The following is a 14778-nucleotide window of genomic DNA, read 5'->3' as shown; positions in this document are numbered from 1 at the left end:
ATAAAGGGTTGAAACTTCATGCTAGAATCAGTGGGCAAATTCTCCAACCATTCCCACCAATGGAATTTTCCGATCCCCAGGAGTTAACAAAACATCAGGTACCAATTGCAAACTGGTTTCCATCAAATGTTGATTTGTTGTTGACTTTTAAAGTGAGTGTGAACATTCTTGGGAAATTGTGAAAATGTCACTGTACATGTCAGAATCCGGGACTAAGAGTGACAATGATTGGATCAAATTACACAACACATAGCACAATATACACCTTCAGGCATATTGCTGGGTGAGTCTCATCCTCCAGGAAACAAATCATAATTCTGATCAAATCCATTTCTGCTATAAGTACTCACAGTTTGTCACAGACTTTACTGAAGCCTGAGGAGATCACACATCAGCACCTCATGAGATTCTGGTAAGCAGTCAGCTATGAATTGAAGTTTAGAATATGCTGAGGAGTTTTTAGCTATGGACTCAGGTTTATGCATGTGTTTTTGCCTCAATACATAGCTTAATAATGATCAGAGTTAGTAAAGGGACTGTGAGAGACCATCTGGCACAGTGATAGTGTCCCTATCTCTGGACCAGAAGCTTAGGGGTCGAGTCCAATGGCTGGACAATTTGGCCACAGAAGGTGCATTTAACGCAATTCAACAGGCTGATAATCAGCTCGGAACTCCTTCAACCACTTTCCCCCGATGATCCCCCAATGGGTAAAAAATATTGTGGGTTTGAAGATATGCAAGAGAGTAAGGAGACTTGAGATGGAGTTGGAGGATATATAAAGCAGGTATGAGCAAGCATGGTGTAATCAGTGGAGGTGAATTGGAGGGAAGAGGAGCAGGGGATTAAAGCGGGAGATTGAACCAACAAACATGGACATCTTGGGATCAAAAGGTATAAAATGAAGAGAAGCTCAATGATTTGTCATATTGCTTTGAGAAAAAGAAAGAGATGATCACAATCCCTGATTTCACTCAATATAAATAGATAAAGTCAACGTCTACAATTCCTTTCCTTGGGAGAGACTTCACTCAGTATAGATAGACAACTCAATGCCAACTATCCCACTCTCAAAGAGAGACTTCACTCAATATAGATAGATAAACACAATGCCTACTACCCTACTCCCGAGAGAGAGAAAGAGAGAGACTTCACTCAATATAGATCGATAAACTCAATGTCGACAATCCCACTCCCAGAGAGAGAGACCTCACTCAATATAGATAAATAACTCAATGTCTACTACCCCACTCCTAGAGAGACTTCACTCAAAATAGATAGGTAAACTCAATGTCTCCTACCCGACTCCCAGAGAGACTTCACTCAATATAGATAGATAAACTCAATGTCTACTACCCACTCCCAGAGAGAGAGAGACTTCACTCAATATAGATAAATAACTCAATGTCTCCTACCCCACTCCCAGAGAGAGAGAGACTTCACTCAATATAGATAGATAAACTCAATGTCTACTACCCACTCCCAGAGAGAGAGAGACTTCACTCAATATAGATAGATAAACTCAATGTCTACTACCCACTCCCAGAGAGAGAGAGACTTCACTCAATATAGATAGATAAACTCAATGTCTACTACCCACTCCCAGAGAGAGAGAGACTTCACTCAATATAGATAGATAAACTCAATGTCTACAATCCCACTCCCAGAGAGAGAGAGACTTCACTCAATATAGATAGATAAACTCAAACCATTTTCATTCTAAGTGCTGAATCTGGGCACAATTCAGATCCGACTTGGAAAACTGCTTTCAGGCGCCCCCATTCGCACTTAGCGTGAAAAAAAAATTGCGGGTCTGAATCGTGCTGTGGGCGGGGCTTATCACACCTGAAACGATCAGAGCGCTGAACTACACATGTGCAGTGAGAAAAAAATTTGGAAACACGCGCCCGTGTCAGATCGCTCCCAAGCCGCAGAATGCGGTGAAAGCGGCCCGGGAGCGAAAAGCGGGAGCAATGGCCTCCCAGATATCACTGTCCCCCTTATCCACCCACCCGCCCCCCGCGACCCAGACCAATCGTGACCCCCTGCCCCCTTCCCCCCCACTGATCGCCTGCAGAGTGGCAGCAGACCCCCCTGCCCCCCCACCCCTCCCCCCACCAGAGATACAGCTTACCCGCGTCCCTCCTCTCTCCCCCACTCCCCCCAGAGAATGATCTGGCCTCCCTTCCCCCCCCCCCCCCCAGAGAATGAACATGGAACATTGCAGTGCAGTACAAAGAACAAAGAACAATACAGCACAGGAACAGGCCCTTCGGCCCTCCAAGCCCGTGCCGCTCCCTGGTCCAAACTAGACCATTCTTTTGTATCCCTCCATTCCCACTCCGTTCATATGGCTATCTAGATAAGTGTTAAACATTCCCAGTGTGTCTGCCTCCACCACCTTGCCTGGCAGCGCATTCCAGGCCCCCACCACCCTCTGTGTAAAATACATCCTTCTGATATCCGTGTTAAACCTCCCCCCCCGCTCACCTTGAACCTATGACCCCTCGTGAACGTCTATATATATAGCAGACCTACTCCCAGAGAGGGAGATTTCACTCAATATAGATAGATAACTTCAATGTCTACTACCCCACTCTCAGAGAGAGAGACTTCACTCTATATAGATAGATAAACACAATGTCTACAATCCCACTCCCAGAGAGAGGGAGACTTAACTCAATGTCGACAATGCTACTCACAATTTAAAACTCTCTCTGATTTTCATATCTCTGGAATTCTCACCAGTACTTATTGTCTATTTTCCATTGCAGAATATTGCTCAGTACGATGAAGACTTTGTTGCTGATTCTAGGCTACCTGAGTAAGTAATATTCATTCTCAATGATGTATGCCCGTTGATCCATTTTGTGGGGTTGTCACAATATCTTTCTTGTTGTATTTAAAACTACTGTCCCCCTCAAGTAGCCAGACAAAGTCGCAGAGTGGTTTCAATCTCTCCTTTTTGTTCCACAGTATCTCATTCTAGAATTGACTCTCAACTGCCCCCAAAACTCAGGATGGGCATTAAACCCTGGCCAGCCAGTGATGTCCATATGCCACGAAAACATTTTTAAAAATGAAATAGCCTTTCCTATTAATTTTATCAAAAACTTTAGAGTTTCCTGCTGCAGTGAGAAAAAAAATGTCCTTTTGGATGGCACGGTGACACAGTGATTAGCCCTGCTGCCTCACAGCACCAGGAACCTGGGTTCGATTCCCAGCTTAGGTCACTGTCTGTGTGCAGTTTGCACATTCTCCCCATGCCTGTCTGGGTCTCCTCTGGGTGTTCCGGTTTCCTCCCACAGTCCAAAGACGTGTGGGGTTCGGTTGATTGGCCATGCTAAACTGACCCTAGTGTCAGGGGGATTAGCAGGGTGAATATGTGGGGTTGTGGGAATAGGACCCGGATGAGATTGTGGTCACTGCAGGCTCAATGGGCAAAATGACCTCCTTCTGCACTGTAGGGATTCTATGATCTATTCCATGAATTTTCCTTTTTGTGATGCCAGTTGTGTCAGGAATAAATCTTCCGATCTGACAAGGGGTTCTAACCCAAGATCAATCCAACACAGGGTTTGTCATGATCATTTCAACTATCCCAAATTTTAATCAACGATTACAATTTTAAAAATCTTGTTCTCACATAAGTGAATTTATATCCGGTTTTAAATTCCCAGATGTTTCTCAAAATATCCTGGAATCATGCTTGTGGCCATTGAAACGGGTGGCACGGTGGCACAGTGGGTTAGCACTGCTGTCGCCCAGCGCCAGGGACCTGGGTTCAATTTCCGGCTCGGGTCACTGTCTGTGTGGAGTCTGCACGTTCTCCCCGTGTCTGCGTGGGTTTCCTCCGGGTGCTCCGGTTTCCTCCCACAGTCCAAAGATGTGCAGGTTAGATTGATTAGCCATGCTAAATTGACCCTAGTGTCGGGGGGAATTGGCAGGGTGGATATGTGGAGTTGCGGGAGTGGGGCTTGGGTGGGATTGTGGTCGGTGCAGATTCGATGAGCCGAATGGCCTCCTTCTGTACTGTAGGGATTCTATGAAACATGAATTCAGGTTCATAACCTATGAAAATAAACTTAATCAATTACACTTCCTTTTTTAAAAATCTGACTTAAATCACAAAATATGGTCACAAAATTATACGGAAAACATTAAAGCTTGAAACATATAACCCATCCAGGAAGAGAAGGTGTTACAGGCTAATAGGCTGGAGGAAGTAGATGTTCAGAGGGAGGATGTATTAGCAGTTTTGAATAAACTGAAGGTCGATAAGTCCCCTGGGCCTGATGAAATATATCCTAGGATTCTTTGGGAGGCAAGGGAAGAGATTGCAGAGCCTTTGGCTTTGATCTTTGGGTCCTCACTGTCCACGGGGATGGTGCCAGAGGACTGGAGAGTGGCGAGTGTTGTTCCTCTGTTTAAGAAAGGGAATAGAAATGACCCTGGTAATTATAGGCCGGTTAGTCTTACTTCGGTGGTTGGTAAGTTGGTGGAAAAGGTCCTGAGGGATGGGATTTACGACCATTTAGAAAGATGCGGATTAATCCGGGATAGTCAGCACGGATTCATGAAGGGAAGTCATGCCTCACAAATTTGATAGAATTTTTTGAGGAGGTAACTAAGTGTGTTGATGAAGGTAGGAGCTGTTGATGTCATATACATGGATTTTAGTAAGGCGTTTGATAAGGTGTGGGATAAAGGGAAAGTTGGCCGATTGGATAGGTAACTGGCTATCTGATCGAAGACAGAGGGTGGTGGTGGATGGAAAATTTTCGGACTGGAGGCAGGTTGCTAGCGGAGTGCCATAGGGATCAGTGCTTGGTCCTCTGCTATTTGTCATTTTTATTAATGACCCAGAGGAGGGGCTGAAGGGTGGATCAGTAAATTTGCTGATGACACCAAGATTGGTGGTGTTGTGGATGAGATGGAGGGCTGTTGTAGACTGCAAAGAGACATAGATAGGATGCAGAGCTGGGCTGAAAAATGGCAGATGGAGTTTAACCCTGATAAATGTGAGGTGATTCATTTTGGTAGGACAAATTTAAATGTGGATAACAGGGTCAAAGGTAGAGTTCTGAAGACTGTGGAGGAACAGAGAGATCTTGGGTCCATATCCACAGACCTCTGAAGGTTGCCACTCAAGTGGATAGAGCTGTGAAGAAGGCCTATAGTGTGTTAGCTTTTATTAACAGGGGGTTGGAGTTTAAGAGCCGTGGGGTTATGCTGCAACTGTACAGGACCTTGGTGAGACCACATTTGGAATATTGTGTGCAGTTCTGGTCACCTCACTATAAGAAGGATGTGGAAGCGCTGGAAAGAGTGCAGAGGAGATTTACCAGGATGCTGCCTGGTTTGGAGGGTAGGTATTATGAGGAAAGTTTGAGGGAGCTAGGGCTGTTCTCTCTGGAGCGGAGGAGGTTGAGGGGAGACTTTATAGAGGTTTATAAAATGATGAAGGGGATAGATGGAGTGAATGTTCAAAGACTATTTCCTCGGGTGGATGGAGCTATTACAAGGGGGCATAACTATAGGGTTCATGGTGGGAGATATAGGAAGGATGTCCGAGGTAGGTTCTTTACGCAGAGAGTGGTTGGGGTGTGGAATGGACTGCCTGCAGTGATAGTGGAGTCAGACACTTTAGGAACATTTCAGCGGTTATTGGATAGGCACATGGAGCACACCAGGATGATGGGGAGTGGGATAGCTTGATCTTGGTTTCAGATAAAGCTCGGCACAATATTGTGGACCGAAGGGCCTGTTCTGTGCTGTACTGTTCTATACACAAGCAGAGAAACTTAGCACACACTTTTAAGCAACAATGAATTACAGAAGCATTCTTGTGGTTCTGTTTTTAACCTTCTAAATTCTTGTAATTAAAAACCCATAATGTTATCTCCCTCGATGGAAAAACCTTGAGTTCAAAACCAAAGTTATCAAATTTACAAATGTCCAGGTAAACCAACCAGAAGTCATAGTGTCATAGAGTCAAAGAGGTTTACAGCATGGAAACAGGCCATTCGGCCCAACCTGTCCATGCCGCCTTTTTTTTAAACCCCTAAGCTAATCCCAATTGCCCACATTTGGCCCATATCCCTCTATACCCATCGTACCCATGTAACTATCTAAATGCTTTTTAAAAGATAAAATTGTACCCGCCTCTACTACTACCTCTGGCAGCTTGTTCCAGACACTCACCACCCTCTGTGTGAAAAAACTGCCCCTCTGGACACTTTTGTATCTCTCCCCTCTCACCTTAAACCTATGCCCTCTAGTTTTAGACTCCCCTACCTTTGGGAAAAGATATTGACTATCTACCTTATCTGTGCCCCTCATTATTTTATAGACCTCTATAAGGTCACCCCTCAGCCTCCTACGCTCCAGAGAAAAAAGTCACAGTCTATCCAGCCTCTCCTTATAACTCAATCCATCAAGTCCCGATAGCATCCTAGTAAATCTTTTCTGCACTCTTACTTTTCCTTACTTTTATAACTGTAATTCAAGTTTCCAACTCACCCTTGCTCTGGACAGATATTGGTTACATTTTTCTGCAGCTGTGGCGACCTGCACTGCATTAGGAATCTTGATTTAAGAGAGAGCTTGTCTTTCTCAGATTTTTTTTAAAAAAGCTCCCAGCATTTTTATGGCTTCTCCTCCCTCGTCAGTAATAAATTCCAGTTCTGCCTTTTCAGCCGTCTCCTTGTTGACATTCACCTTCTTGGATTTTGCCGTGGCCCATGGTCTTGTTAACCATTCCGCCCTCACGGTTCTTTTGACAAAATCCCTAGGGTGTCCCCCTTTTCTTTCACCATTTCACTCCCTTTGTCTGGTCCAGTTTACTTTGGCTTCAGATTTCACTCTTTATATTGACTACAATTGGTTAACAACAGCATCCAGCTGTTAATATAGAACATACTCACCGGACCAAGATGTTGTCACAGTTTTTTCTGGCCAGAGCAAGCCCCATTCCATTGCCAATCTGTTATGTTTTTCTTGTGATATTTAAAACTATCATTTCCCCTTAGGTAGCCAGACAAAGTCACGGAGTGGTTTCAAGATGATCTATTGAGAAACTCCAGTGCTTTAGGACTCTGAATAAGTCTCTCAGACCAGTCAGGGTGCAGAATTCAGAAATACACAAGCAATTATAGTTTCAAATTCAATGACAAATAATGAGCAAATACCAATAAAAGTACAGGAGCTATCTCTATCCACTTGCAGTTATTGATTAAGGTTACATCATGCATACGTAAGAGTGTAGTGTCCAATTAAAACTTGTGCATGTTATATCATCAAGAAATGATAGCTATATCTCTGGCCAATGGTCTATAAACCTTCTTTTCCATTGTTCCTTGTTCTAATGGGCAAACATGAGCTGAAGCTGCACATCAATTCAATGGTTCATGACTCTTATCTGGGTCTGCTTTAATTAAGACCTGTGCTTTTCACATAGCTTCCCCTCTGTGACTGAGATACAGCTTACAGCTTGTGTGATTTTTAAACTTGTGAGATTATTAACCCTTTCACTCCACATAAGTAGTTGTGTTATTTTGTTATCTTCCCGAAAAACCTGCAGATGTGTCACCTTAGAGATGTGACAAAGGAATCAGATATGTAAGAGAGAAAAGGGTGTTTGGAAAGTTTTAATTTTGAATTTGAGGATGATCAAGAGAGTTTACACAGTCATCTAAGTCAGAGAGTTTGCCCGGGGAGCTGACTGAGGTGCTAACTTTGGAAATTCTTCCTTCTGAACAAACTGCTGCTTTTTATTCTTTTTCTTTTCATTTCAGTAGCTCTTTTATCTTTAAACCATAAGATTATAACTCAACATTTGTTTCCCCAGTTAGTTAGCTATTTGACTTATCAAATCAACAAGTAACGTGAGACAGACATGTGTTGTCCATGACTACATGTGGGAATGTGTGGAAAACATCAGAATCACGGACAGCCAGAAAAAGCAACTTGTGCTCAGAGTTGCTGAGCTGGAGTCTGAGTTGCAAACATTGCGAAGGGGAAGAGTTCTCTGGACACTCTGTTCCAGGAATCAGAAGCTAACAGTGGGTCCATGGTCAGGAAAAGGACGATGTGGCTGCAGGTCAGAAAGGGACGAGGAATGAGCACATAGTGATGGAGGAGCCTCAGCCCCTGACTCTGTCCATTGGGTACAAGCTGCTTGTTACCTGTGTGGATGAGAAGCAGGGTGGGCAAGTAGAATGACCCTGGCATCAAGGTGAAGGATGCCATTTCCAGTGAACGGAGAGTAAGAAGCTTCATGATAGGAGACAGTATGGTCAGGGGCGTAGATACCGGACTTTGCAGCCAAAATCCTGAGTCTGTCCAGGGCTGGGGTTCAAGACTTCGTATAGAAACATAGAAGCAGCAGTAGACCATTCGGCCCTTTGAGCCTGCTCCCCCATTCTTTTTGATCATGGCGGATGTCGAAATCTTGACTTCTGAGTTTGACTTCAACACAAACACACATTAACACAAGATACTTAACCGACAGATTGTCTTTAGTTTACTTGCTAGCAAGGGCAGGGGGTTTGACGCAATGGGTCAAAAAAACCAGTCCCCCAAGAAAATCATCCTGGTTTATACAATTCTACAGCTCACAATCAGCTGGACACAATCCAATCAAAAGTGTTACAAATGACATACATTATGTATTGATCCAATAGAATGAAATACTGAACAACCCTGATCTATGTGACCATGATACCTCTTGGGATACCCCAATATATCATCTCTAAGCCTTGGTGAACTATCCTTTAGTCACTTAGTCAGACATCATGTCTCTATTTTGATAGCAGCCTCTCAAAGCATCTTCACTAAAACAGTCTCACATGGGCATCCTTCACTTGATAAAAGGGGCCTTAGTATTTTATGGCCTTGTCAGAGAAGTTAACTGAATCTCTGTTTTAATTAGAAACTGTGAAGGCCGCTTCATTAAAACTCACTCGTGCATCAGTTGTTTCTGATAAGTTGTCTGGTGAGGCAATTAAGTGCCCTTTATGGCCTTGTGATTCCAACAGTTGAGTGCTTTAAAGGAATGTATTTAACTCCTATTTAGTATCATAGGGCACTCTGTAACTGTTCACAAGTTAAACAACCTTTGTTTAACTTCTAAAAATGTATAGAAGATATATTTATAAGTGTGGACTAATTAAAGGTATTGCATGTACCTTTAAAACTACAAAGTATTTAAAACACCTAATTACATAAGAACATAAGAACTAGGAGCAGGAGTAGGCCATCTGGCCCCTCGAGTGTCCTCCGCCATTCAATAAGATCATGGCTGATCTTTTTGTGGACTCAGCTCCACTTACCCGCCCGCTCACCTTTACTGTTTTTCTGTAATTCCTTTACTGTTCAAAAAATTATTTATAGAATCATAGAAACCCTACAGTACAGAAAAAGGCCATTCGGCCCATCGAGTCTGCAGCGAACCATAATCCCACACAGGACCTACCCCCATATCCCTACATATTTACCCACTAATCCCTCTGGCCTATGCATCCCAGGACACTAAGGGCAATTTTTAGCATGGCCAATCAACCTAACCCGCACATCTTTGGACTGTGGGAGGAACCCGGAGCACCCGGAGGAAACCCACGCAGACACAAGGGGAATGTGCAAACTCCACACAGACAGTGACCCAAGCCGGGAATAGAACTCAGGTCCCTGGACCTGTGAAGCAGCAGTGCTAACCACTGTGCTACCCTGCCGCCCATCCTTGCTTTAAAAACATCCTTGCCTTATCCTTCCCTATCCTTGCCTTAAAAACATTCAATGAGGTAGCCTCAACTGCTTCACTGGGCAGGGAATTCCACAGATTCACAACCCTTTGTGTGAAGGAGTTCCTCCTCAACTCAGTCCTAAATCTGCTCCCCCTTATTTTGAAGCTATGCCCCTAGTTCTAGTTTCACCCACCAGTGGAAACAACTTCCCTGCTTCTATCTTATCTATTCCCTTCATAATCTTATATGTTTCTATAAGGTCTCCCCTCATTCTTCTGAATTCCAGTGAGTATAGCCCCAGTCTACAAAGAACAAAGAAAATTACAGCACAGGAAATGGCCCTTCAGCCCTCCAAGCCTGCACCAACCATGCTGCCAGACTTAACTAAAACCCCCTACCCCCTATTCCCATCCTATTCATGTATTTGTCTCTCTATTCCATTCTATTCATGTATTTGTCCAGATGCCCCTTAAAAGTCACTACTGTATCCGCTTCCACTACCTCCCCCTGCAATGAGTTCCAGGCACCCACCACCCTCTGTGTAAAAAATATGCCTCGTACATCTCCTTTCAACCCTGTCCTTTGCACCTTAAATCTGTGCTCCCTAGTAATTGACTCTTCCACCCTGGGAAAAAGCTTCTGACTATCCACTCTGTCCAAGCCTCTCATAATCTTGTAGACTTCTATCAGTCACCCCTCAACCTCCGTCGTTCCATTGAGAACAAACCAAGTTTCTCCAACCTCTCCTCATAGCTAATGCCCTCCATACCAGACAACATCCTGGTATATCTTTTCTGCACCCTCTCCAAAGCCTCCACATCCTTCTGGTAGTGTGGCGACCAGAATTGAACACTATATTCTAAGTGCGGCCTAACTAAGGTTCTATAAAGCTGCAACATGACTTGCCAATTTTTAAACTCAATGCCCTGGCCAATGAAGGCAAGCATGCCGTATGCCTTCTTGACTAACTTCTCCACCTGCATTGCCACTGTCAGTGACCTGTGTACCTGTACATCCAGATCTCTTTGCCTATCAATACTCTTAAGGGTTCTGCCATTTACTATATATTTCCTATCTGTATTAGGCCTTCCAAAATGCATTGCCTCACATTTGTCCGGATTAAACTCCATCTGCCATCTCTCCGCTCAAGTCTCCAACCGATCTATATCCTGTTGTATCCTCTGATGGTCCTCATCGCTATTCGCAAATCCACCAATCCTTGTGTCGTCCACAAACTTACGAATCAAACCAGTTACATTTTCCTCCAAATCATTTGTATATATTACAAACAGCAAAGGTCTCAGTACTGATCCCTGAGCAACGACACTTGTCACAGCCCTCCATTCAGAAATGCACCCTTTCCACTTCTACCCTCTGTCTTCTTTGACCAAGCCAGTTTTGTATCCATCTTGCCAGCTCACCTCTGATCCCATGCGATTTCACCTTCTGCACCAGTCTGCCATGAGGGACTTTGTCAAAGGCCTTCCTGAAGTCCATGTAGACAACATCCATTGCCCTACCCTCATCAATCATCTTTGTCACTCATCTACTCCCTTTTCCCCAGGGTGGAAGAGTCAATTACTAGGGGGCATAGGTTTAAGGTGTGAGGGGCAAGGTTTAAAGGAGATGTACAAGGCAGATCTTTTACACAGGGAGTAGTGGGTGCCTAGAACTCATTGCCGGGGAGGTAGTGGAAGCGGATACGGCAGTGACTTTTAAGGGGCGTCTTGACAAGTACATGAATAGATGGGTTTAGAGGGATATGGTCCCCGGAAGGGTTTTAGTTCAGTCAGGCAGCATGGTCGGTGAAGGCTTGGAGGGCCGAAGGGCCTTCCTGTGCTGTAATTTTCTTTGTTCTTTGTACTCAGTCTCTCTTCATAAGCCAACCCTCTCAACTCCGGAATCAACCTAGTGAATCTCCTCTGCATCCCCTCCAGTGCTAGTATAGCCTTTCTCAAGTAAGGAGACCAAAACTGTACACAGTACTCCAGGTGTGGCCTCACCAGCACCTTAGAAAAACCTACAAAAGGTTCAGGGAACTAGGTACTGTTAGAAATCTAGATGAGTATACGACTAGTAGGAAGGAACTTAAGAGGGAAATTAGAAGAGCAAGAAGGGGTCATGAGAAGGCCTTGGCAGACAGGATAAAGGAAAACCCCAAGGCATTCTACAAGTATGTTAGGAGCAAGAAGATAAGATGGGAAAGATTTATGAACATCTGGAGAGGAATAGTGTGATCAGAAATAGCCAGCATGGCTTTGTCCGAGGCAGATCATGCCTTACGAGCCTAATTGAATTTTTTAAAGATGTAACTAGACACATAGATGAGGGAAGAGCAGTAGATGTAGTTTATATGGATTTCAGCAAGACGTTTGATAAGGTGCCCCATGCAAGGCTTATGCAGAAAGTGAATGGGCATGGGATACAAGGGGACATTGCCTTGTGGATTCAGAACTGTCTTGCCCACAGAAGGCAAAGAGTGGTTGTAGATGGGTCTTTTTCAGCATGGAGGTCAGTCACCAGTGGAGTGCACCAGGGATCTGTTCTGGGACCCTTGCTCTTTGTGATTTTTATAAGTGACCTGGATGAGGAAGTGGAAGGATGGGTTGGCAAGTTTGCTGATGACACGAAGGTTGGTGGGGTTGTGAATAGTGTAGAGGGATGTCAGCAGTTGCAACGAGACATAGATAAGATGCAAGACTGAGCGGAGAAGTGGCAGATGGACTTCAACCCAGATAAGTGTGTGGTGGTTCATTTTGGCAGGTCGAATAGGGTGAAAGAATATAATATTAAGGGTAAGACACTTGGCAGTGTGGAAGATCAGAAGGATCTTGGGGTCCGGGTTCATAGGACGCTCAAAGCAGCGTCGCAGGTAGAGGCTGTGGTTAAGAAGGCGTATGGAATACTGGTCTTCATCAATAGAGGAATTGTGTTTAGAAATCGGGAGATAATGCTGCAGCTGTATAGGACCCTGGTCAGACCCCACCTGGAGTACTGTGCCCAGTTCTGGTCGCCTCATCACAGAAAGGATGTGGAAGCAATAGGAAGGGTGCAGAGGAGATTTACAAGGATATTGCCTGGATTAGGTGGCATGCCTTATGAGGATAGGTTGAGAGAGCTAGATCTTTTCTCCTTGGAGAAGCGAAGGATGACAGGTGACTTGATAGAGGTGTATAAGATGTTGAGAGGTATTGATAGAGTGGATTCTCAGAGGCCTTTACCCAGGGCTGATATGGTTGCCACAAGAGATCACAGGTTTAAGGTGCTGGTGAATAGGTACAAAGGAGATGTTAGGGGTAAGTTTTTCACTCAGAGGGTGGTGGGTGCGTGGAATCGGCTGCCGGTAGTGGTGGTGGAGGCGAATTCGATGGGGTTTTTTAAGAGACGTTTGGATAGGTTCATGGACGTTCGTAACATAGAGGGTTATAGGTAAGCCTAGTAGGTAGGGACATGTTCGGCGCAACTTGTGGGCCGAAGGGCCTGTTTGTGCTGTATCTTTTCTATGTTCTGTGTTATACAGCTGCAACATAACCTCACTGTTTTTAAACTCCATCCCTCGAGCAAGAACAAAGAACAAAGAACAAAGAACAATACAGCACAGGAACAGGCCCTTCGGCCCTCCAAGCCCGCGCCGCTCCCTGGTCCAAACTAGACCATTCTTTTGTATCCCTCCATCCCCACTCCGTTCATATGGCTGTCTAGATAAGTCTTAAACGTTCCCAGTGTGTCCGCCTCCACCACCTTGCCTGGCAGCGCATTCCAGGCCCCCACCACCCTCTGTGTAAAATATGTCTGTCTGATATCTGTGTTAAACCTCCCCCCCTTCACCTTGAACCTATGACCCCTCGTGAACGTCACCACCGACCTGGGGAAAAGCTTCCCACCGTTCACCCTATCTATGCCTTTCATAATTTTATACACCTCTATTAAGTCTCCCCTCATCCTCCGTCTTTCCAGGGAGAACAACCCCAGTTTACCCAATCTCTCCTCGTAACTAAGCCCCTCCATACCAGGCAACATCCTGGTAAACCTCCTCTGTACTCTCTCCAAAGCCTCCACGTCCTTCTGGTAGTGTGGCGACCAGAACTGGACGCAGTATTCCAGATGCGGCCAAACCAACGTTCTATACATCTGCAACATCAGACCCCAACTTTTATACTCTATGCCCCGTCCTATAAAGGCAAGCATGCCATATGCCTTCTTCACCACCTTCTCCACCTGTGTGACGTCACTTTCAAGGATCTGTGCAATGAAGGACAAAGTTCCATTTGCCTTCTTAGTTAGCTGCTGCACCTGCAAACCAACTCCTTGTGATTTTTGCACAAGGACACCCAGGTCCCTCTGCACAGCAGCATGCTGCAATTTGTTATCATTTAAATAATAGTTCATTTTGCTGTTATTCCTACCAAAATGGATGACCTCACATTTACCAACATTGTACTCCATCTGCCAGACCCTCGCCCACTCACTTAGACTATCTCTATCCCTTTGCAGACTTTCAGCGCCCTCTGCACACTTTGCTCTGCCACTCATCTTAGTGTCATCTGCGAATTTTGACAGACCACACTTGGTCCCCAATTCCAAATCATCTATGTAAGTCGTAAACAATTGCGGTCCCAACACTGATCCCTGAGGCACACCACTAGTCACTGATCGCCAACCAGAAAAACACTCATTGAGCCTCACTCTTTGCTTTCTGTTAGTTAACCAATTCTCTATCCATGCTAATACATTACACGTAACACCGTGCACCTTTATCTTGTGCAGCAGTCTTTGGTACGGCACCTTGTCAAATGCCTTCTGGAAATTCAGATACACCACATCCGCAAGTTCCCCATTGTCCACTGCACATGTAATGTTCTCAAGGAATTCCACCAAATTAGTCAAACATGACCTTCCCTTCATGAACCCATGCTACGTCTTACCAATGGGACAATTTATATCCAGATGTCTCGCTATTTCTTCCTTGATGAAAGATTCAAGCATTTTCCCTGCTACAGAAGTTAAGCTAACTGGCCTATAGTTACCCGCCTTT

General features: G+C 44.7%; 1 protein-coding gene across 1 annotated transcript in view; it reads left to right on the top strand.

The window, feature by feature from the left end:
- LOC144486015 (uncharacterized) overlaps positions 1-14778 on the top strand; it is a 170568-nt gene that overhangs the window by 141772 nt on the left and 14018 nt on the right. The gene's annotated exons all lie outside the window — the stretch shown is intronic.

Source organism: Mustelus asterias, unplaced genomic scaffold (genome assembly GCF_964213995.1).
Source record: "Mustelus asterias unplaced genomic scaffold, sMusAst1.hap1.1 HAP1_SCAFFOLD_266, whole genome shotgun sequence".
Classification (NCBI taxonomy): domain Eukaryota; kingdom Metazoa; phylum Chordata; class Chondrichthyes; order Carcharhiniformes; family Triakidae; genus Mustelus; species Mustelus asterias.
The sequence above is the reverse complement of the archived record's forward strand: the minus strand, read 5'-3'. Positions and strand labels throughout refer to the sequence as shown.